Source organism: Hemicordylus capensis, chromosome 4 (assembly GCF_027244095.1).
Source record: "Hemicordylus capensis ecotype Gifberg chromosome 4, rHemCap1.1.pri, whole genome shotgun sequence".
Taxonomy (NCBI): Eukaryota; Metazoa; Chordata; class Lepidosauria; order Squamata; family Cordylidae; genus Hemicordylus; species Hemicordylus capensis.
Window position 1 is genome coordinate 209,982,086 of NC_069660.1, and position 21,006 is coordinate 210,003,091.

Consider the following 21,006-nt stretch of genomic DNA (forward strand, 5'->3'; position numbering starts at 1 on the left):
ATGGTCACTTTTGGCTTTTGAATGAGGAGGGGAATGAACTACAATAGCAGATAGATGGACTCTAAGGGAGGACAACTTTAAGCCCGATTCCTTAAGGGCGAGAAGGTAAGCACAAATGTGTTGAGTGGAAACGTTTTCAGGCGTAACATCCTTGGCAGTTAGAAATGTTAGGAAACAAGACCATTTACAACAATAGGATTTTATAGTTGCAGGTTTGCAGGCCATGGAGAGGATGCATTGGAGGTCCTGTGAAGAGGCCTGTGACACAGTGAGGCGATGCTGAAGAATGTTGCGGTGAAGCAGATGGCCTGACTTGGGTGAGGAAGCTGTGGCAGGTGACTCTATAGGTCACTGGAGAGATGGAGGAGACGAGGGAACTAGTGTCTCCTGGGCAACAAATGGGTGATGAGTATGCATTCTGTCTGGTCGTGTAGGATATTTAGTAGGATCCTTGGGATTAGGGTTATAGGAGGGAAGAGGTATGCAGAGGCATATCTCTGGTGGGGCCTGGTGACAGTGTGTTGTGGGGATTGGGAACAGTCCCTATGGGGCCTCCTATAATCCCACTGGTCCAGTTAGGATTGACGATGGTGATAAGGCTGGTCCTTGGGTGAAGGATGCCAGGTAGTATCATAGAGGTCCCATTGTCTAGGATGATAAGATGCCTCCAAGGTTTGGAAGGAATGGTATCGTGGATGTTTGTCCCAGTTGGCATAGTATTGGTTTATATATGACATATGTTGGGCCCGACCCTGGTCTCTATGCAGTGGGTTTGGGTAGAGGGTTTTGAATTTGGAGTTGAAATCTTTGTCAACCAGGTCAGACACGGGTTTGTAGTGATGGTCCTGTCCAGTTTCCAGGTCAGGTTCGGGTTCCAGGTCGGTTTCCAGGTCAGGTTCCAAGCAGGCTCAGGTTCGTGAGTTCTTCTGGTTCTGAGTATGCTGCTAGTGGGTCTTTGGTATCAAGACACTCCTTGGGATCAAGACAGTCTGGCTCTTCCTCCTGTAGAGGACTGAGAGCCTGGTATTCGGTTTTGATAGACAAGTCATTTTGGCGCAGTGGTTGGTCCGAGCAAGGAGTCAACTTTTGGGTTGGGTGGTGGGGGAAGCTTCCGCTTTATAGAGGCTGGTCCGAGTCTGAAGCCTTGCGTGGCTTTTTCTTCTTTTTCAGACTAGCTGAAACTGTCGAATCAGAGGGGTTAGAAGAAGATGGGATTGAGACGCCCGGTAGGTTGGAAGCTGACGGTCCCGAAGAGACCACATTGGAAACTGCAGGCTTTGAGGCTTGTTTAAGAATGGCTGCCAATGTTTTGCCCAGCAGAACGGCGGGCAAAGAGGGCTGTAAGCCTGAGCTGGGCAGGGAAGTGCTGGCCACCACCTGCACAGCGGGAGGTTTAGATGCTTCCTGAGAAGATTTTAGGGCCTGCTCCCAAAGCCAAGATCTCAAGTGGGAGGCCTGGTTTTTCTTGGGCTGGTTCATAGATTTTGGACAGTAAGTACAGGTGTCTACTTTGTGTGCTTCGCCGAGGTAAAAAAGGCAATGACTGTGTCTGTCAGTGGAGGGGAGTTTAGCCTTGCACCAGACGCACAATTTAAAGGTGACTTTGCTGGCCATAATAGGCAGGGAGATAGAAAATGCCATGGCTACTAGTTGGAGGGCTATAGACTACCTCCAGCCTCAGAGGCAGGATGCCTCTAAATACCAGTTGCAGGGGAGTAACAGCAAGAGAGAGGGCATGCCCTAAACTCCTGCCTGTAGGCACACAGTGGCATCTTGTGTTTGAAACAGGATGCTGGACTCGATGGGCCTTGGGCCTGATCCAGCAGGGCTGTTCTTATGGCAGTGGGAGGTAGCGACGCAGTAAGAAATAAATGAAAATGAAAGCTAAATGAAAGCAGGAGATAACTAAAATAAAGTAGAGAAGAGAGAGCAAACAAGAGGAAGAGAGCTAAGAGGAATTTTATATTTTTCTTGCAATTAGTTCGGAGCCACTCACAGAGAAGTCTATTTGTCAGCAGATGAAGAAAGACTGGAGCGGGGACTTCGCACACATGCACATACTATTGGAGGGAGCGGGGCTATCACCCAAGGTCTCTGTGCAGATACAAAGCCCAATCGTGTTGAGCACAGAGACTAGGTCAAAGAAAACAATTTATTTTAACTGAAGTTTAAGCCTGTAGTTGCGACTTTGAGAAATTGTTTCCAACGGTTCCACAAGAGGATAAAATGTTCTCCATGTAACAAAAGCAGGTGTGATCAAAACAGGCTGGGGTGGAGGACCAGATCAGGTACACAAGTCTCAGAAGGGCCAAAGGCACAAGATATTTTAAATAAATAAATAAATGTGGTTGTAGAGATCAAGTACTGGTTTATGGAGGCAAGGGAGGGCAAGGCTGTTTCTCAAATAAGTGACATTGCTCAGAGACTGAAGAACCAAACCTGTAGCAACTGTTATAGAGGACCAGCCAGACCCCTATTGGTTTTTCAGGTCACCTGTGCTGAAGAACTACAGTACCCTTCTGGCCATTATATGGGTGCTGCTGCACTGTAGCAGAAAGCTGGCTGACCATTCCTTCTGCCTGGGAACTGCTGTGATGGTGTAGGGCAGGGATTCTCAGCCTTGGGTCCCCAGATGTTATTGGACTTCAACTCCCATAATCCCCAGCCCCAATGGCCTTTGGTTGGGGATTATGGGAGTTGAAGTCCATCAACATCTGGGGACCCAAGGTTGAGAATCCCTGGTGTGGGGAATAAGGCATCTGAGCAAGGCTGCCATAGTGCCTGGCTTGAACACTGGTGCCTTATACTTATCCACACAATGCCTTGCTGAATCCTGAAGCATCTAGTATGTCTAGGAACACATCTCAAGTTATGCAAAGAAGGCAAGGTTGATAACTTTTTATTGGACTAAATTCTGTTGAGATACGATATTCTTTATACCTTGAGAGTGTTGAAAGAGGTTAATGTATATTAGCTCAGTAATCTTTGTAGCAATAATATAAGGCTGGTTATGATCATTTTCACATTACAGATGGCAGCCTTACTATGCTACTACTGTATTTTAAATCTCTAAAACAAAAATGGGGTTGGGATCCCTGTAGGGTTTTTAATACACCATTTATGTTTTAGATTTTCTTTTTACTCAAGAGAAACTCAAATATATCTAATTCCCTTAAAATGAAAATAGTACACAGAACTAAGCTAGCTCTAAAACTACGGCACAGTTACATTCAACAACTTTGCAAGTTGCCTAACCCTTTCCTTATTTCTCATCTTGTCCACCATTAACAGAGACCAGAAAGCAAGCTTTTTCTAGCAAGTGGATTTTAAAAAGAGAAGATGGGGAGGAAACACAAGAGGAAAGCACCACATGATCACCATGTCCAAGCATAGCAGTTATTCTAACATTTTCCAACATTACTTTGGAATTTGCTTGATCCTGTTGCCAACATGAATTGGCAATAAGCAATCTCGTCTTGTATTGCCCTCTCTTCCTGTCCTATCCTTTCAGGCATTAGACTGGATAAACAATTCGTAATGTTTTAGATAAGATTTTTGAATTGCATATTGTTCTATATATATTCAGGTCCACTATCAATATAAATGGGTACTACCATCATTCAGAAAATATTCTGGTCAGTATGAATTAAAATAGAGGGTGAAACACTGACTATGAAGGATGAACTGAAATATATCCTTTAGAATTCATCAGAAGTATCAATGTGAAGAAACAGTGTGCTGTAGTGGTTGGACTTGGATCAGGAACACCTGGGTTCAAATCCATGCTTAACCAGAATTTCGCTGGGTGCCCTTGGCCTACTATCACACAGCCTAACCTATCACACAGGGTTGTTGTAAGAACACAATAGGGTCATTCCATGTAAACCACTCTAAGTTCTTTGGAGGAATGGCTGAATACAAATATAAACAACAATAATCACTGGGCTATACGCTATATTGCAAATATATAATACAAATATTTATATACTGCTTTTCAATAGAAGTTCCCAAAGCATTTTAAATATAAATCAATAAGATGGCTACCTATCCCCAAAGGGCTCATAATCTAAAAAAGAAACTTAAGACAGACACCAGCAAAAGTCACTGGAGGGATGCAGGGTTGGGGATGGATAGGGCCAGTTGTTCTCCCCCTGCTCAATAAAGAGAATCACCACTTTTAGAAAGTGCCTCTTTGCTCAGTTAGCAGGGGCCATGGCACAATAAATATAGTGGCTGACATGATGGGCAGCCCTGTGTGGATGGTAGGGATCTGCAGTGAAGGTAGTGGAAGCAGCAGTGTGAGACTCCCCAGAAGCAGTTGAAAGTCATTCCACAGCAGCCCGGTCCAGCTACACTATCAGGGCTGCCTGTCAAGTTACACAGCAATCTCAGCAGGTTCCTAACGTCCAAGTAGGTCTGCCTGTCACACCAAGTGACTGCCTGCCACTTAATATAATTTGTGCTCACCACATTTACACACCACCCTCACTTTATACATGTACAAGAGATTAACTTTGTGCTTATGTTTTTAATCAAATATATAGGATATAAAAGGAGCCTACTTTAAAGGTGAGTATTAATGTGGAAACCTTGTAACAAATCACTTAAGCATCTGAAATCTGTATATTGTAGATGCAGCCTCCCACATGAGGAGAGACACTCATGGCTGATAGAGCCTAACCCTAGTATACTACTTCTCTGATCTTCTAATATCAATAAGGAGATAGTTTGAGGGGAGATAATTTCTCTCTGCTCCTCAGACAGTAGTCAAGACTCCAGATAACTGTTGAAGTTCTTGAAAATTAAAAAGATGACAAGCTAAAGAACTACGGTACTCAGATCAATCAGTGAGCCTATTCCCACGATCACTAGAAAGAGGGCTAAGGGAGCCTGGCCCACTTTCTAGTGATCGTCGGATCCACCGGGCTCACGGGCGAGCACGGTGTTTCCACAGCGGATAGCCCACCTAATTCCCCCTCCCCTTAAATGAGGTTAATGGAACGAGCGCGCCGTTAATCTTGGTTTTTTTATTGTGTGCCTCTGCAGTGCGCGGCGACATGAGTAGACCCCCAACCAGGAGGCTACAAGTAGCCTTCCGGCCTCAGGGGTCTCCCCAGAATACCCTGCACACTCACGCAGGGCATCTTGGGAATTCTGGAGGCTGGGCGGCACTCGATCCCTGCAGTCCCCACCAGCTCCGTTTCGGAGCCGGTAGTCATGTGGGCAGCTGATCTGGCCACCCAGGGCTTCCCGACCGATCATCTGCCCAACTCTCCCAGGCTCTGCACACCACTCATGTATAGAGCCTCAGCAGGGGCGTAACTGTAATAGGGCAAGGGGAGACAGTTGTCTGGGGGGCCCACTGCCTGGGGGGGGGGCAGAGGCAAGTCACATGACTGATTCCCCCAGACGCACATCCGTTTGGGCTTCCTTGACTTGTATTCATCCTCCAAAATTGATGTGAGTGTTAAGACCTGGAGCTACCAGAACAGCATGCCTTTCTCTAGTACCATTCAATGACTTGCATCGTCCAGTTTACAATACCTTTTAAAAAATAATTTGGGGGCCCATTTTAAAATCTTGTCTCTGGGCCCAATCCAACCTTGCTATGCCCCTGAGCCTCAGTATCTTCTTAACCAACTACCAGCCTCTAATTTGTTTTTCCATTTATATTCATGTTGTCCATAATTGGATGCTTATGGTATCATTTAATGCAAGGCTGCACAACGTCAGCCCTCCAGCTGTTTTTGGATTACAGATCCCATAATACCCAGCCACAGTGGCCAATAGTCAGGAATTTTGGGGATTGTAGGCCAACATCTGCAGGAGGGCCAAAGTTGTACAGCCCTGATTTAATGCTTTGTTCTTATATGACATCAAAAATTAACTTATGTGTATATTGTTCAGTACACTATATTATCATGAAAATGTTAATATTAACAAATTTGGGATAAAAGTCAATGCTCTCATCACTGCGTCTTCAAAATGCAGGCTTTGATCCATGGATAAACATTGGAAGAAAACCTCAGACACCTGTTTTGTCTCTGTCAGTCCTGCAAACAGACTTGATGTGAACTGGAGTGGTCTCTTGCATTCTTCATGAACTTGGCTCCAATTTCCTCATAATTGCATTATGACTCATGCTGTTGACAAATGGCAAACATAGCAATTTTATATCAAGAGTGGCACCCGACTGAGTTATGTGTTGGCACCTTCCATTTTCAAAATCAGGTTGATTGTTGGCTTTGCACATGCATTGGGAGTTGTTGACCAAGAGGTCTGTGTTATATTCTAATTCAATGGAAACACCTACCGTCTTTGCGTGTTGAAAGATAAAACTGAGAATGCCAGCCTGCTGCTCACCAGTGTCTGTGTGCTAGCTGCCTCTGTGTGCTGTTCCCATTGACAAATTCTGCTATCTTGGCAGCCTGCTATTGCAGAAACAGTAAGTGATGCATACATAAGTACCCATGTAGGCCAAGCAAATATTTCTTTTAGAAACTACCTCACTTTTTGGAAAAGCCATTGATAGGCCAAAATGAGATTTTTTATTTTTGCAAAATTTGTTCTTTCTCTGACATTAAACAACTATCTGACAAAGATACAATTCCCTTTCCCTAAGAAATGGCAGATTCAGAGTCAATGTCTTTTCAATGAAAGAATATTAGAAAATCTTGCTGGCTATAATAATCCACTCACAAATGGAACAAGTGTTATGGGGATGTAGAAACTATCGTGCAAACAGCCAATGCTGACCCCAGAAGCAACACTGGCACCCTAAAGTTCCAAACTGATACTAACTAATTCAAGCAGCTGCTTCTTGCTTACCCCCAACAAAACTGTTCTGTGCTCTAACTCAGGTAGGTGACTGTCTCAGATTTCAAGATTCCTTTGCACAAAGAACAGCCTAATAATAGCCTGTAAGCTTCCTGGGCCAAACCTTGGGCAACATAACAGCAACTTAAGAATACAAGAATTCTGCTGGATCAGGCCAAAGGTCCATCTAGTTCAGCATCCTGCTTTCCACACTGGCCAGCCAGATGCCCCTATGAGGCTTACATGCATGGCCTTTTTTCATTGCTGCTCCTCAGCGACTCATAATCAGCTGCATATTGGAGGAAGGTGCGCCAGCAAAGCCGACCTTCGGTGTGGGACTGAGTAGATTCTTTTATGGCTGTTTTAGATGCTAAAGCTGTTGTTTAGTTTCTGTTGTGCCTCAGGTGAGATTACTCTACCATATATTTAGGCTTGTCTGGAGATGGGGAGACAGGGGACATGTCCACTGATTATGGGGTGGCTGTTCTGGTGCTAGTTGCCTCTAGAAGGAACATTGGCAGGTTAGCAGGCCATTACAGGGGGAAGGGAAATCAGAAATCTAATTGCTGTTTCCCTTCCAGCTGTCCTGCCAACTCTTTGATCTTGGGGAGCAGTGCCAACTACCCACAGAACCTCACTTTGCTCCTTTGTTATGCCAGGTTGGTCCAGAATTAATCAGAAATCATCCATGATCTGATTATGGATGAGGGGGCCGAACTGGTACATACCACAGTTCGGTTGGGGCAGTCTGGTGGCCCAGTCCGGTTGCAGTTTCGCCCTCCAGGGTACTCTGTTGAGGAGCAGGTGAGAGGGTGTGGGCGGGAATATGGAGTGGCTGTGGTCTATAAGAATAACATTTCCCTTACCAGGATCCCTGTTGAAGTGTCTGACCATATTGAATGTGTGTACTTAAGTTTGGGCACAGGGAGAGACTGGGACTTTTGTTGGTTTATTGATCACCCCACTGCCCAAGAGAATCCCTAACTGAGCTAAAGGACTTGGTCTCGGGCTTGGCATTGGAGTCTCCCAGGCGTATGGTGGTGGTGGATTTCAATGTTCACTATGGGCCCATCTCAAGTGGTCTTGGGACTGAAGCATGTTGCTGGTCACATGGTTGATCTGCTCTTTTACTCGGATCAGGGTGGTGTTTTGTGTATGGTGTTCTGGACTCCTGTAATTTCCCCATTGTCATAGACAGACCACCATCTGGTTAAGGTTAGCTTTACAATCACGTCCCACCTCCAGAGGTTTAAAGGGCCTATAGGGATGGTCCACACAAGAAGGTTATTTGATCCCATAGGATTCCAAGAAGCCTTGGAAGGATTTAGTGTTGGCTCTGCCAGTGATCCTGTTGATGCCCTGGTGGAGAAATGGAACAAAGACACCAGTGCAGTAGATATGATAACTCCTAAGCGTCCTCTCCAACCTGCTTCAAAATTGACACCTTTGTATACCGAAGAACTACAGGACCTGAAGCAACAAGGTAGATAATCGGAGCAAGACTCGACTCAAATCAGATTACAACGTAAAGTGCATTTGAAGACCTTTGCTCAGGCAATATGTCTGGCAAAGAAAAGATTCTTTTCTCCCTGTACTGCAGAAAAGCTCTCATCCAGAGGAGTTTTTTAGAGTTGTGAAAGAGCTAGTATGTGCCCTCCTCCCTTGAATCAGAATCTGGAGCCATCAATTACCCGCTGCTATGTTTTTAATGAGTTCTTTGTGGATATAATCTCTTATTTGGACTGATTTAGACTCAGACTCCACAAGTATTGCAGAGTCTAATGCAGAGGTTTCTAACTCTTATGTGGTTAGGCTGGATCAGTTTCAGTTGTGACTCCTGATGATGTGGATAAGCTGCTTGGAACGGTACAGCCTACTACCTGTTCTTTTGTCCTGTGTCCAACATGACTTATACTATCTGGCAGGGGGGTTGTAGTAGAAGGCCTGATAGATACTATAAATGTTCCTCTGAAGGAGGGCAGGATGCCTTCCAGTCTTAAGGAGGCAATTATTAGACCACTTCTGAAGAATCCTGCATTGGAACCCTCAGTTAAACAACTACAGGCCTGCCTCCAACCTTGTGTGGTTGGGCAAGGTTATTGAGAGGGTGATGGCCCTCCCAGCTCCAGGCAGTCTTGGAGGAAACTGATTATCTAGACCCATTTCAAACTGGTTTTCGGGTGGGCTATGGGGTGGAGACTGCCTTTGTTGGTCTGATGGATGATCTCCAACAGGGAATTAATTTAATTAATTAATTTATTTATTTAACATATTTTTATACTGCCCAACACTTACGTCTCTAGGAATTGACAGAGGGAGTGAGACTCGGTTGGTCCTTTGGAGGCTTTCAATACTATTGACCATAGTAACCTTCTGGAGCATCTGAGGGGTTTGGGAGTGGGAGGCACTGCTTTGCAGTGGATCCACTCCTACCTCTCAGGCAGATTCCAGATTTTGTCCCTTGGAGACTGTTGTTCTTCAAAATGTGAACTTTTATATGGCTTTCCCCAGGGCTCCACATGTCTCTAATGCTCTTTAATATCTACATAAAACTGCTGGGAGAAATCATCAGGAGATTTTGTGCAGGGTGTTATCAGTATGCTGATGACACCCAAATCTTTTTCTCCATGTCAACATAACCTCTCTAACTGCCTGCCTAGAGGCAGTGATGGGTAGGATGAGGGATAAACTGAGACTGAATCCAGATAAGATGGAGGTACTTATTGTGCAGGGCCAGAACTCAAGAGACATCAGAACTTCAAGAGAACTCAAGATCTGCTGGTTCTGGATGGGGGTCACACTTCTCCAGAAGGAACAGGTATGCAGTCTGGGAGTGCTTCTGGATCCAAACCTCTCCCTCGTGTCTCAGGTTGAGAATGGCCAGAGGTGCTTTCCATCAGCTTTGGCCGATAACGCCAGCTGTGTCAGTTTCTTGAGATAAATAACCTCACAACAGTAGCACGTATACTGATAACCTCTAGACTTGATTCCTGCAATGCAGTCTATGTGGGGCTGCCTTCGTATGTAGTCTGGAAAGTGAATTTGGTATAGAATGCGGCAGCCAGGTTGTTCTCTGGGTCATCTAGGAGAGAACAAATTCCTCCTATATTAAAAGAACTACATTGGCTGCCAATAAGTTTCCAGGCAAAGTACAAGGTGCTGGTTATAACCTATAAAGCCCGAAACAACTTAGGCACAGGGTATTTAAAATATCGTTGTCTTCACTATGAGCCCCATTGCCCATTGAGATCATCTGGAGGGGTTCGTCTGCAATTGCCACCAGCTCGTCGGCTGGCTACACAGGGACAGACCTCTGTTGCCACCCCGAGACTCTGGAATGCACTGCCTGTAGAAGTAAGAGCCTCCCCATCTCTGCCAGCTTTTAGAAAGTCTCTCAAGACACATTTATTCACCCAAGCTTTTTAACTAGACTTGTGGTTTTAAATTGCTTTAAGGTTTTTAATTTCTGTTTTTATTTGTTTTATGTTGCTGTAAACCACCCAGACAGAGAAGTTGTGGTGCACAAATAAAATAAAATAAATGATGTGCACAAAACCGGTTTTGCAGGTTCGAACCTGGCAGTTAATTCAAAAAATTATTGTATTGTATTGTATTTATTTATTCGATTTCTATACCGCCCTTCCAAAAATGGCTCAGGGCGGTTCACACAGAGAAATAACAAATAAATACGATAAACAAAATGGCATTATGTGTCATGATAAGACTTTTCTTTCGTCCGTTCAGAACATACTGCCAATTTTATTGAATGATCCTGGGTTGTAGTGTTAAGAGAGAGAAGGAACCCTTTCTCTATCCACTTTATCCACAGCATTCCTAGTTTTATAAACCTTGATCATGCCCTTCCTTGGTCATCTTTTTTCCTAAACTAAAAAGCTCCAAATTGTTAGGGTTTCCAGAGAAAGTACACCAATCCCTTGAACATTTTGATTGCTCTTTTCTGCACCTTTTCTAGCTCTACAATACCCTTTTTGAGATGTGGCAACCAGAAATGTCCAGTTTTCCAAATGTGGCAACACCACAGATTTGTATAATGGCATCACAATACTAGTTTATTTTCCAGTCTTTTAAAATGATCTTTTAGAACAACCTGGAGTAAAACTACTTATTCCTTTTAAGTTAAAAATGCAGGTAGCTTTTATATGTATTTCTTGTGAAGAATCTTCTACATCATTCGGAAAGGCAAAGTGCTGTATCCTTTTGATCTCAATCCTTCCCATAGAATTATGTTTGCTTTTTTCATGCAAGGAAGAGGCAGTGGTCACTTGTTTGATGTACAGGATCATGTCATCTTCCCTGCTGTTAGCAGGGAAGGAAGCAATGCTGTTGTAAAGATCTTAGTTTTGCAATGCTCTACTGCAGTGTTTTGCACCTGGCAAAGTGCAACCATTACATTTTCAAATGCTGTGCAGAATGTGGTTGTGCAAAGGTCACAGACACCTATCAGATATGACCTATTGAGTGAATTGGAGCAAAAATGGCTTTGAGCAACATGACTCTGCACTAGTTTTAAGAACTTTACTTTCTTTAAAGAATTAAAAGGTCTCCAGCTGTGCAACTCCAGAATAAACTTCTGATCTCAGAAATTTATGAGATCACCCAACACTGTGTGTGTGTTTGTAAACTTAGCAATGCCTGGACCTACCTGGACCAAATTTGGTACAGTTGTAGTGACAAATAGGGACATCTTAATGGAGTAGTTTGTGAGGATGTCATCCACCCCGATTCAAGATGGTGGACATGTGAATGTTTGAGGCCCAAGTGGGCTAACTTGTGAACCACCCAACCTAACCCATTTGAGCCAAAATTTGTGCAGTTGTAGGGACACCTCAGCTGCATAGTTTGTGATGATGTCATCTACCCCAATTCAAAATGGTGGATGCATGAATGTCCTAGGTGGACTAACTTGTGAAGATGATCATTATCAATTAAGATTATATTGAAAGGAAAGTAGGCAGATTAGTTCTTATTAGAATGTCTTTTTAAAGTGATGAGCGCCAATCTATCCCCTCTTTGACATGAGCTGTGTGGAGGATGGCTGTGGAGGGCTATGTAGCCTTAAGAGGGTTTTTTGTTTTCCTTTTTAGAGGGCACCAAAGATTCTCATGGGGATAAGTGGTTATGCACACATCCTTCACTGTATTACTAAGGGGTGGTGGTGGGGAGTAAGAAAAACTAAAAACTGCTCAGAGCATGGTGCGTGTGTGTGTGAAGTTTGCCATGCAGCAGGGTTGGGCGGGCTGCTGTTCAAGAAAAACAAGTCTTAAGCCTCCTTGGGCTTATGGAACTAGTTTATGATGCTTTGGATCCTGGCCATTCTCTGGATTTATAAGGCTGTAAATGTCTTCCTTACTTTATTATCTCTCAGAACTCTTAAACATGCCTCACAAGGGGTAGGACTGTCACTTAGCTGAGAATATCTGAACAGATTATTCATATGAGTTTTAATTAATTAAATTGATTGATGAAAAGATACTCATTTTAGTCAATCAATCAAATTGGCACACATTTGCCTATGAATACGGCCATGCTTCTCAGGAAAAAGGCATACTTTGTTCTGTGATGATGTGAACACACAGGCCACCGCAAGCATCATGGTAAAAGAAGCGTTCCCTTGTACATGATTGAGAAGGAATTTCCTCTTCTCTGAAATGACACCTGTCACCCCAAGCCACCAGGTTGGATGGATTTAAAGGGGTCTTAGACAAATTCATGGAGGACAGATCTATCACTGGCTACTAGTCTTGATGGCTATAGGCTACTTCCAGGTTCAGAGGGAACAACAGCAGGAGCGGGGGCATGGTTTCATCTCCTGCTTATGGGCTTCCCAGTGGTATTTGGTGAGCCGTTGTGGGAAAGAAGATGCTGGACTCAGCAGGGCTTGGGCCTGATCTAGCAGAATTCTACTTATGTAAGTTTTTGTACATTGGTGGTATAACTGACTTTAAAAAAACAGCTTCTCAAGTCAATCAAAAAGTTTTTAATCTTAGTAGATGCACCCACACACCCCTCCACATCATACACACATGCTGCCAATCTATTGCTCCCCTCCCCCATTAATAATAATAAAAAGCTAATGGCTCCTCCTTCTGGAGACCTCTGCTTATTTAAAGCGATGGGAAAGGCAGTATTGGATAAAGACAGAGCTACTTCACTCTACTGAACTTCTAAACTCCACAGTCCCAGCAGCCACCCATACTCCCAACAGCATATGTCTAATCTGACAGAGTACTGGAGATGCCTGTGGCATCTGAAGCAACTCCTTCACCTTTCATGAGTGTCACCAAAATTCTCAGTTCAGTTTCAAGGAGTTTTGCTGGGGGAGTGAGGAGGGGAAAGGGAAACGGCTGCTTTAAAAGTATGCAGAGTTTGTCATTTTAGCGGGCTTTGGCACATTATACAAGGTGCCAAAAAGTCGATGGCTAGCATGGTTGATAGGTGTGACAGATACATGTTTTTCCTCACCCAAGATAGGTGGTTCTTCAGTTAAAGGTCAGCAGTTCATTTAGTGGTGGCAATTTTTAAAAAGCTGTGTTCTACAGGGACTGTTATGTCTGTCATCCGGTGGCCGGACATGGGAGCAGACATAGCCCAATTAGCGGATGGCAAGCCCATCCGCTTGGCTAGCTTCACTGTCTTGTGCATCCTACACGTTACCGCAGCTGAGCCTCAAAAACAGAAAACTCCTCAGGGCACCAAGAGTGTCAGCAGCCAACTTGTTTCAGTTATTTAGTTTAATTACACATAGGTGGGTTGGGGTGTTTGAGCTTTCCCTTTTTCCCTCTCTACGGCTTGGTTTGAACACAAGTTGTTGGCAATAGCTACAACAGCAGCCTTTGCCCGGAAAGAATATGAAACCTTTGGTTCATGACTGTGGTTGTCATCCTATTTCACCAGAATGCATGACAGTGGTATGAACGAGAACATGGCTGTAAGGACTACAGTCATCTTTGTGTGCTCACCCTTGGGACACCTTGCCTTAAGCCAAGGCCTTGATCCAGGCCTTTTACCTTGCTTCATTCATTTCTGTTCCCAGTTGCCCTTCAAGCTAAACAATGTAGCCCTCTGAGTTCTGACATTCCTCATTTACCCACCTTGTCTCTGACTGTGCTTTCTTTCAACATGCCCTGAATCAGGGGTTGAACAGCTGAGTTATTTAAAAAGAAATGGGGGGAAAAGTGGATGTTTTCTTCTTTTGCATTATAGTAAAAGACTTTCATAGGGAAAGGTGGACATGGAGCTGTTCTCATCAAGTTAATCAAAGGGGAATAAGGAACATCCCCCTCCCCTCCAAGGCCTTATTGCCGTGGTTTTCAAGTTGTGTTCAATAGAACCCTGGGATTTCTTGGGAGCTTATCAGGGGTTCTCCAATGAAAAGATCAACAGTGGTGGACAAGCTTCTCTTAAATGCATCTTGCCCACCACTAGCAATTCTACCCTGAAGTATGCAGCTGTAGGAGACTCCTGGGTTTGCTGCAAGTGCACACTTAACTGATGTGGAGCAACAGAGAGACTCAACAGGGGTGCATGGACGGACGATGCATCCCAGAACACTTTTCAGAATCCTCTGCAACATACAGTGCATCTAATGTAATATTAGGCACTTGAATAAATAAGCAACAAGAACAACAGATATGCAGGAGTTTCTTGGCACAGATGTTACTATGGAAAGCGTTCCTTGAAGTTTGAAGGTGTGACACCAGTGGTCTATATTAAGGCTGGCAGTGTTTCCAGTGTTTACTAGATCCAGTGGATTTTGCATGAGGTTTGAACACTGGAGTGATTAATCATTTGGATAAACAAAAAAAATATTTTGTCAGCTTGCAAGGGGATTCTGGGGACAGGAAGGTATTGCAAACATTTGGGAAATGGGTAGCACAGTGGAAGGCAGACTGCAAAGTAGTGGAAGACTGTTTCAAGACAGATGAGTGTGTAGTGTGAGTGTGTGTGTGTCTTGAACTGTAATCACTCATGAAAGAGATTTAGATATTGTGGATGATTAAATGAAAACTTCTCCACCCCAGCTAACCAGGAAGTGGATATTAAGGGCAGAGAACAATACTGAAATATGAAGCTATCAGTGTATACATTGATAACCCACACTCAGCATATGGTAAATGGTGGCCATTTGTGGCAGTCATGCCAAATATTGGCCAGTCATATCTTATTAAAAAGTGCTTCCCATGTAGGCAAACTGTAATGTTTGAAGCAGCACTTAATGAGTCAAATATGACCTTAAAAAACCACCTCTAGTAAACAAGGTGTCCAGTCTTTCAGTCTTCATTTGCCAGCAGGCTGCCAATAGGCTACTAGCAAAAGGCATTAACTAGTGCCAGTTACAGTGGCATATTCCAGAGATGCAGATGCCTTGTGAACAAAGCATTAAACAAAACTCAGCAATGGAATCTGCAAAGGTCAACAAACCACTGAGCTAAATCTAGCCATTTCCCCTCCCCATAATTCTTGCAATTGTGTTCCAAAGATATTAAAAGAGGGAAATTGCTAAGAAGAAAGCAAAGGAGCTGAATAGCTTGCTCTGAAGCAGAGTTCTTTGCAAATCATCCTTACTACCCATGTTCTAGCTGAATGTCCATTATGTTGCCACTATTAAATAACAAAGCTCCATTAAATCAACTATTGTGAGATGAATTGTTCATCAACCCTAAAGAGGGATAACACATGAGATACTGAGTCTGTAAAAGCTAAATTTAGAATATTCTATTTTCCTTTTGTGTTCATCAAAACAAAAAGTGATGCTGCCAAACTGCTAGATAAGATATATATGGGGGAGGGAGGGAGAGAAGAGTAATCACGTTTGTCTTCTGATTGTTTTCCTCAATTATTTGCCACTAGAAGTTTACTACACAGCTTATTTTGCTACTTTTATTTTTTGGAGCTAAAATGGAAGTCATGTTATATTGACTCTGAACTATTTCACTGTATGGTCCCTGTTGTTCTTACTGGCAGTGCAGATTATTGATGAAAGGTTACCAAGAAGAAGAAAAAAAGCTATGCCTGACAGTGGAAGAAACATACACAAGTAGTTCATTGTCCCTCTATTGAAGAAAAATAATTTGCCATTAGCAGCCTCCCCCTACCCCCACTTATATCTCCTCACTCACCAGTGTAACATACACAGTAATTTATTGCCCCAAGATGTCAAATTCCAACTGAAGGAAACTGAAATGTTATACCTTCATTCATAGCACCGTCTCATGGAACTATTTTTTCCGGATTCTTGGGAAGTTGAATATTTCAGAAGAATATCAGGAACTGTTGATTTAGCTTGTTTGGTAAGTAGATAATTGCTTTCCAACTCTACATCTTTTCAGGAAATGATGTGAGTGTTGTATTGTTCCTAGATGGGGACAGCAATGTTTTTTAACAAGGCACAACAAGGCATTTTTTAAAAAAACAGAACGCAACAAGAACATGCACTTTAAGTCCCCGAAGCTGAATCAGACTTTCTACAGATAAGACTTTAGACCCAGACAAATTGTTCATACTGCTGTACACATTCTTAAGACGGAATGTAAGCAAACTTTTGTTTTGAAGTAGAAAGTTGGGGGTGGAACCACCCCAAAACAAAACCTATTGTGATCTGGGACTAAAAAGGGCATTTATATAACTCTATCTTTCACAACCAGAAAATGCTTCTGGGACAAATTAAGATTTTTTCTATGTGAGCGCCTGGGAGGAAGGGTGGAATAAACACATAATAAATAATTATAAGAATGACAATCATTAAGTACTATGTTTGTTTTGTAAAATTGCTTTCATTTTACAATTGGTAGTTTAAAGGAAATGCTACGCAATACGTTACCTTTATAGCATGGGGACCATTGCATCATGGCTCCTTCTTGTGCCACTTGGGTAATGCCATCGTGAGGGCAGGATGCCATCGTGCCTTAAGGAGGCGGTGGTAAGACCACTATTAAAAAAGCCCTCCCTTGATCCCTCCAATCTGGATAACTATAGACCTGTGTCTAACTTTCCCTTTTGGGGCAAGGTGATAGAGCGTGTGGTGGCGTCCCAGCTGCAGAGGGTCTTGGATGATACGGATTATCTGGACCCTTTTCAATCTGGCTTCCGCCCCGGGTATGGGACTAAGACTGCCTTGGTCGCTCTAGTGGATGACCTATGCCGGGAACTAGACAGGGGGAGTGCGTCCCTGTTGGTTCTGCTGGACCTCTCAGCGGCGTTCGATACCATCGACCATGGTATCCTTCTGGGCCGCCTCTCGAGTATGGGAATCGGAGGCACTGCGTTGCAGTGGTTCTGGTCCTTTCTTGGGGGGAGGGTCCAGAAGGTGGTGCTGGGGGACTACTGCTTGGCCCCGTGGCCGTTGGCCTGTGGGGTCCCGCAGGGATCAGTCTTGTCCCCCATGCTGTTTAACATCTACATGAAGCTGCTGGGAGAGGTCATCCGGGGACTTGGACTTAGTTGTCAGCAATATGCGGATGACACTCAGCTCTATCTCTCCTTGTCATCTGACCCTAGGGAGGCGGTGGATGTCCTGAATTGGGAGCTAGAGGCCGTGAGGGGCTGGATGTGGGCTAATAAACTGAAATTGAATCCAGATAAGACGGAGGTACTGTTGGTCAGTAGGAGAGCCAATCGGGATGAGGAGATTTTACCGGTTCTGGATGGGGTTGCACTCCCCTTGAAGGAGCAGGTACGCAGCTTGGGGGTACTACTGGACCCGGCTCTGCTTTTGGAAGCTCAGGTAGAGGCGGTGGCCAGGGGTGCCTTTGCATGGCTTCGGCTGGTGCGCCAGCTGCGTCCCTTTCTCGAGAAAGCAGATCTGGCCAGTTACCCACGCCTTAATCACGTCGCGGCTGGATTACTGCAACGCGCTCTACGTGGGGCTGCCCTTGAAGAATATCCGGAAACTGCAGCTAGTGCAAAACGCGGCAGCGAGGGTTTTATCCGGAGCTGCCGGTTGGGAACATATCACCCCCATTTTGAAAGAGCTGCACTGGCTGCCGGTTCGTTTCCGGGTCCAATTCAAGGTGCTGGTTTTGACCTTTAAAGCCCTAAATGGTTTGGGCCCGGGGTATTTGAGGGACCGCCTGCTCCCAAGGGTTGCTGCCCGCTTGATGAGGACATCTGAGGGGGCCCTGCTCCGGGTGCCGACAATGAGGGAGGCCCGGCTGTCGTGCACTCGGGACAGGGCCTTCTCTGTTGCTGCTCCTAGACTCTGGAATGCTCTCCCAGTGGCCATTCGTTCCTCAGACTCCATCACGGCTTTTAGAAAGCTTTTAGAGACTTAGCTTTTTAGCCAGGCTTTTACATAATCGTTTTTACTGCTGCTTCTGTGTGTTTTTATCTGTTGTCTTGTTTTTTATGCTTGTTTGATATGTTTTTAGCTTGGTGTTTTTATTGCTTGGTGTTTTTATTGCTTTTATTGTATGTTTTAATTTTTGTAAACCGCCTTGGGGTTTTCTTTTAACGAAAGGCGGTATAGAAATGTAAAAATAAATAAATAAATAAATAAATAAATAAATAAATAAATAAAACAAGAGACTTCAGGCCATATTGCAGTCCAAGCTGCAGCTTCCCCCCTCACTAGCATTGTCCCAGTTTCTTGGGCAATAGGATAGCATGTGTGACATAGGCAAACTTTAATTTTAATAATTTGTTTTAATAACTGTATTTCCTTGATGCTATTGTTTTTATTGTATCTCGTGTATTTAAATCTGCGTTTTAAAATATTAAAATGTTGAACACTGCCTAGAGATGCACATATCAGGCGGTATAACAATATGATAAACAAACAAACAAACATATGTCTATCTGATATCTAAAATCTTTCTCCTCTGCTCCATGGTTGGCGGGGCGGGGAGTAGAAGGAATGCAAGAAACAGGACTAACTCCCAAGGTTCAGAAGGACCTTGCCAAACTGCCCTCCATGGGCCTCCCTCCTACCTAGGTAGGCCCTGAGAGTTATTCCACCACTAGCACGAGAGGGCTATGGGCAGAGGTAGCTTCAAGGCTTAGCAGCACGCCTTCAGCAATGGCTGAGTAATGCCAACTTTTGATGCCACCTGGCAGGACAGGCATTATGTAAAATCTTGGCTTTTTGCCCAGGCATTTCTTTGATTCTCTGCTGCTGCTGCTCTTTATACTCTGTATTGCTTTTATGCTTTTGTTTTAAATTTTTAATCAGATTGGTTTAATATTTTTCGCTTAATATGTTAATTGTGTCTTTTTTACCATCTTGTGTTTAAATTTTTGCTGTAAACCACCTTGGGATTGTTTTAATGAAAGGCGGTATAGAAATCAATCAATCAATCAAATCAAATCAAATCAAATGTACACACATTCATCTCACATGATACCAAGCACATCAGAAGTGTGCACACTGCTTTGCTGTGCATGCAATATATCCAGATTAGCAACTGTGTGAACAGCTCTGAGACAGGAGATGCAGTGTGAAACCAGTAGGAGAATGGATATCTTTCCAAAGAGATGAACAATCTAATTTTTCCACTTCTTTGTTTCTGAACATTACAGGAGTAGGCCTCGCAGGATCAATGAATGCAGTCATTCTAAGGGAAAAGTAACATACTTCAGTGTGGATACTACAAGCGTTTTTTTTTAAAATGGAGGCTTAAAAGTGTGGTTATTACATTGAAATAATGGTGTGAATGCCATTGAATCCCAGTTCCTTATGTCCACCTGAACTCAGCCTTACGCAAATACAATTTACAACAAATTATTTCCACTTTACAGCCTGAACCTATTCATGTTTGCCAAGAAGTAAGTCCCAATGGGTCTTTCTCCTAAGTAAGCATGCCTAGGATCACAGCCTTAGAAACCTATACTAGCAATATGTTTTTCTTGCACTTACCACATATACTAGCAGATTTCACCATATAATCCTTATTAAGGGAAACATCTTTTCTGAAGTAAAGATGGGAGAAGAGAGGAGTGTTTATTCAGCACATTCAGCCATGAACACTTTCCTTTTTTAGGTCACAGAATGACAGCTCATTCATTACATGGAACTGGAAACTGGTTTCGTGGAAATTTCATACTCATAATACTCTCTCTAGGTGATGTGGGAAATGCATGCAAGTATTAAGAATACTAATACTCTAGCTTGGGAGCCCAGATTTAAAGTCTTCCCTTGCTAGCAATGTGAGAGGGCACTGGCAGTGAGCAATGCCTTCCAACTTCAAGAATCCAAGCTATTCAACAGATTCCTCCATTTTCAATTCCAAAAATGACTCTGGCATAGGACTCCATGCCTCAGTGAAGACATTTCTCAAAAAGTATCATAAACTCCCATTGTGACCTAGACTCATTAAGCAACTAATGGACTCCACAGCAAGGGTGGTCCAAGAGATTTTGCTGCCAAATGCAAAGGACAATGCCTCCCCCATCTGTAAGCTGGTGCTCAGCACTCTTAGGTCATGCTGCCAAGGCAGTAGTACCACCATGTGAGCACTCTTGGTCTAGGCCACCAAGCCAGGCAGTGGCAGCAGAGACATTCCTAGCTCCTACTGGAGGGGAAGCGGAGAAAGAAGATGCACACCCCAGTGAGGGGAGGAGGGGGAAATGAACAGCATGCCTCACTGAGGTAATGGTGGTGGAACAGGGAAGCCCGTGGGCAGCTATCCACATTAGTAAGAGGCTAGCAGTTATTAAAAGGGCCACCCCTGCTCCACAGGACCCAGGCCTTCCCATGTGCAACAAAACTGAATGGAGGGCAGTGACTACAATCATATCCCTCAGATATAAAATGGTCCTCTGAATGTGAGGCAGGCTTTCTTGGGAACGCATGGAAGAGGCAAGGCAAGCAACTCCTCGAACCTTTTCAGAGCTGATGTATCGAATGAGGTGGGAAATGGAATGGGTTGGACTGCTTCTGGTGGTAGGGAGTGGGATTGTAGTTTTCAATACTTGTTCCATGTTTAAAAAGCAAAACACCACAATCAACTGCATTTGGAAGACTGGCACATCAGATTACCAGATTACCTAATTTACTATATGCAGGGAGCTTTTAACCTGGGGAACATTTTTTTTAAAAAGTGTTTCCCTCCCACCCCCAACACAGTCTGAAGAATTCTTCCACCTCAGTCTGGATAACATGTAGAATATCCCTCAGTGACTGCCTTTCTTGGGCACACTCTTCCAATACATGAAATCAAAAAGGCTGTGAGCTCT

General features: G+C 43.8%; 1 long non-coding RNA gene across 1 annotated transcript; it reads right to left on the minus strand.

Moving 5' to 3' along the window:
* Nucleotides 1–15,961: 15,961 nt before the first annotated feature.
* On the minus strand, nt 15,962–19,747 carry LOC128352859 (uncharacterized). Its single transcript, XR_008320662.1, has 2 exons — nt 19,688–19,747; nt 15,962–16,192 (listed from the first exon to the last, which is right to left on the minus strand). It is a non-coding gene; the product is annotated as an uncharacterized LOC128352859 (long non-coding RNA).
* Between the last annotated feature and the right edge of the window lie 1,259 nt (nt 19,748–21,006).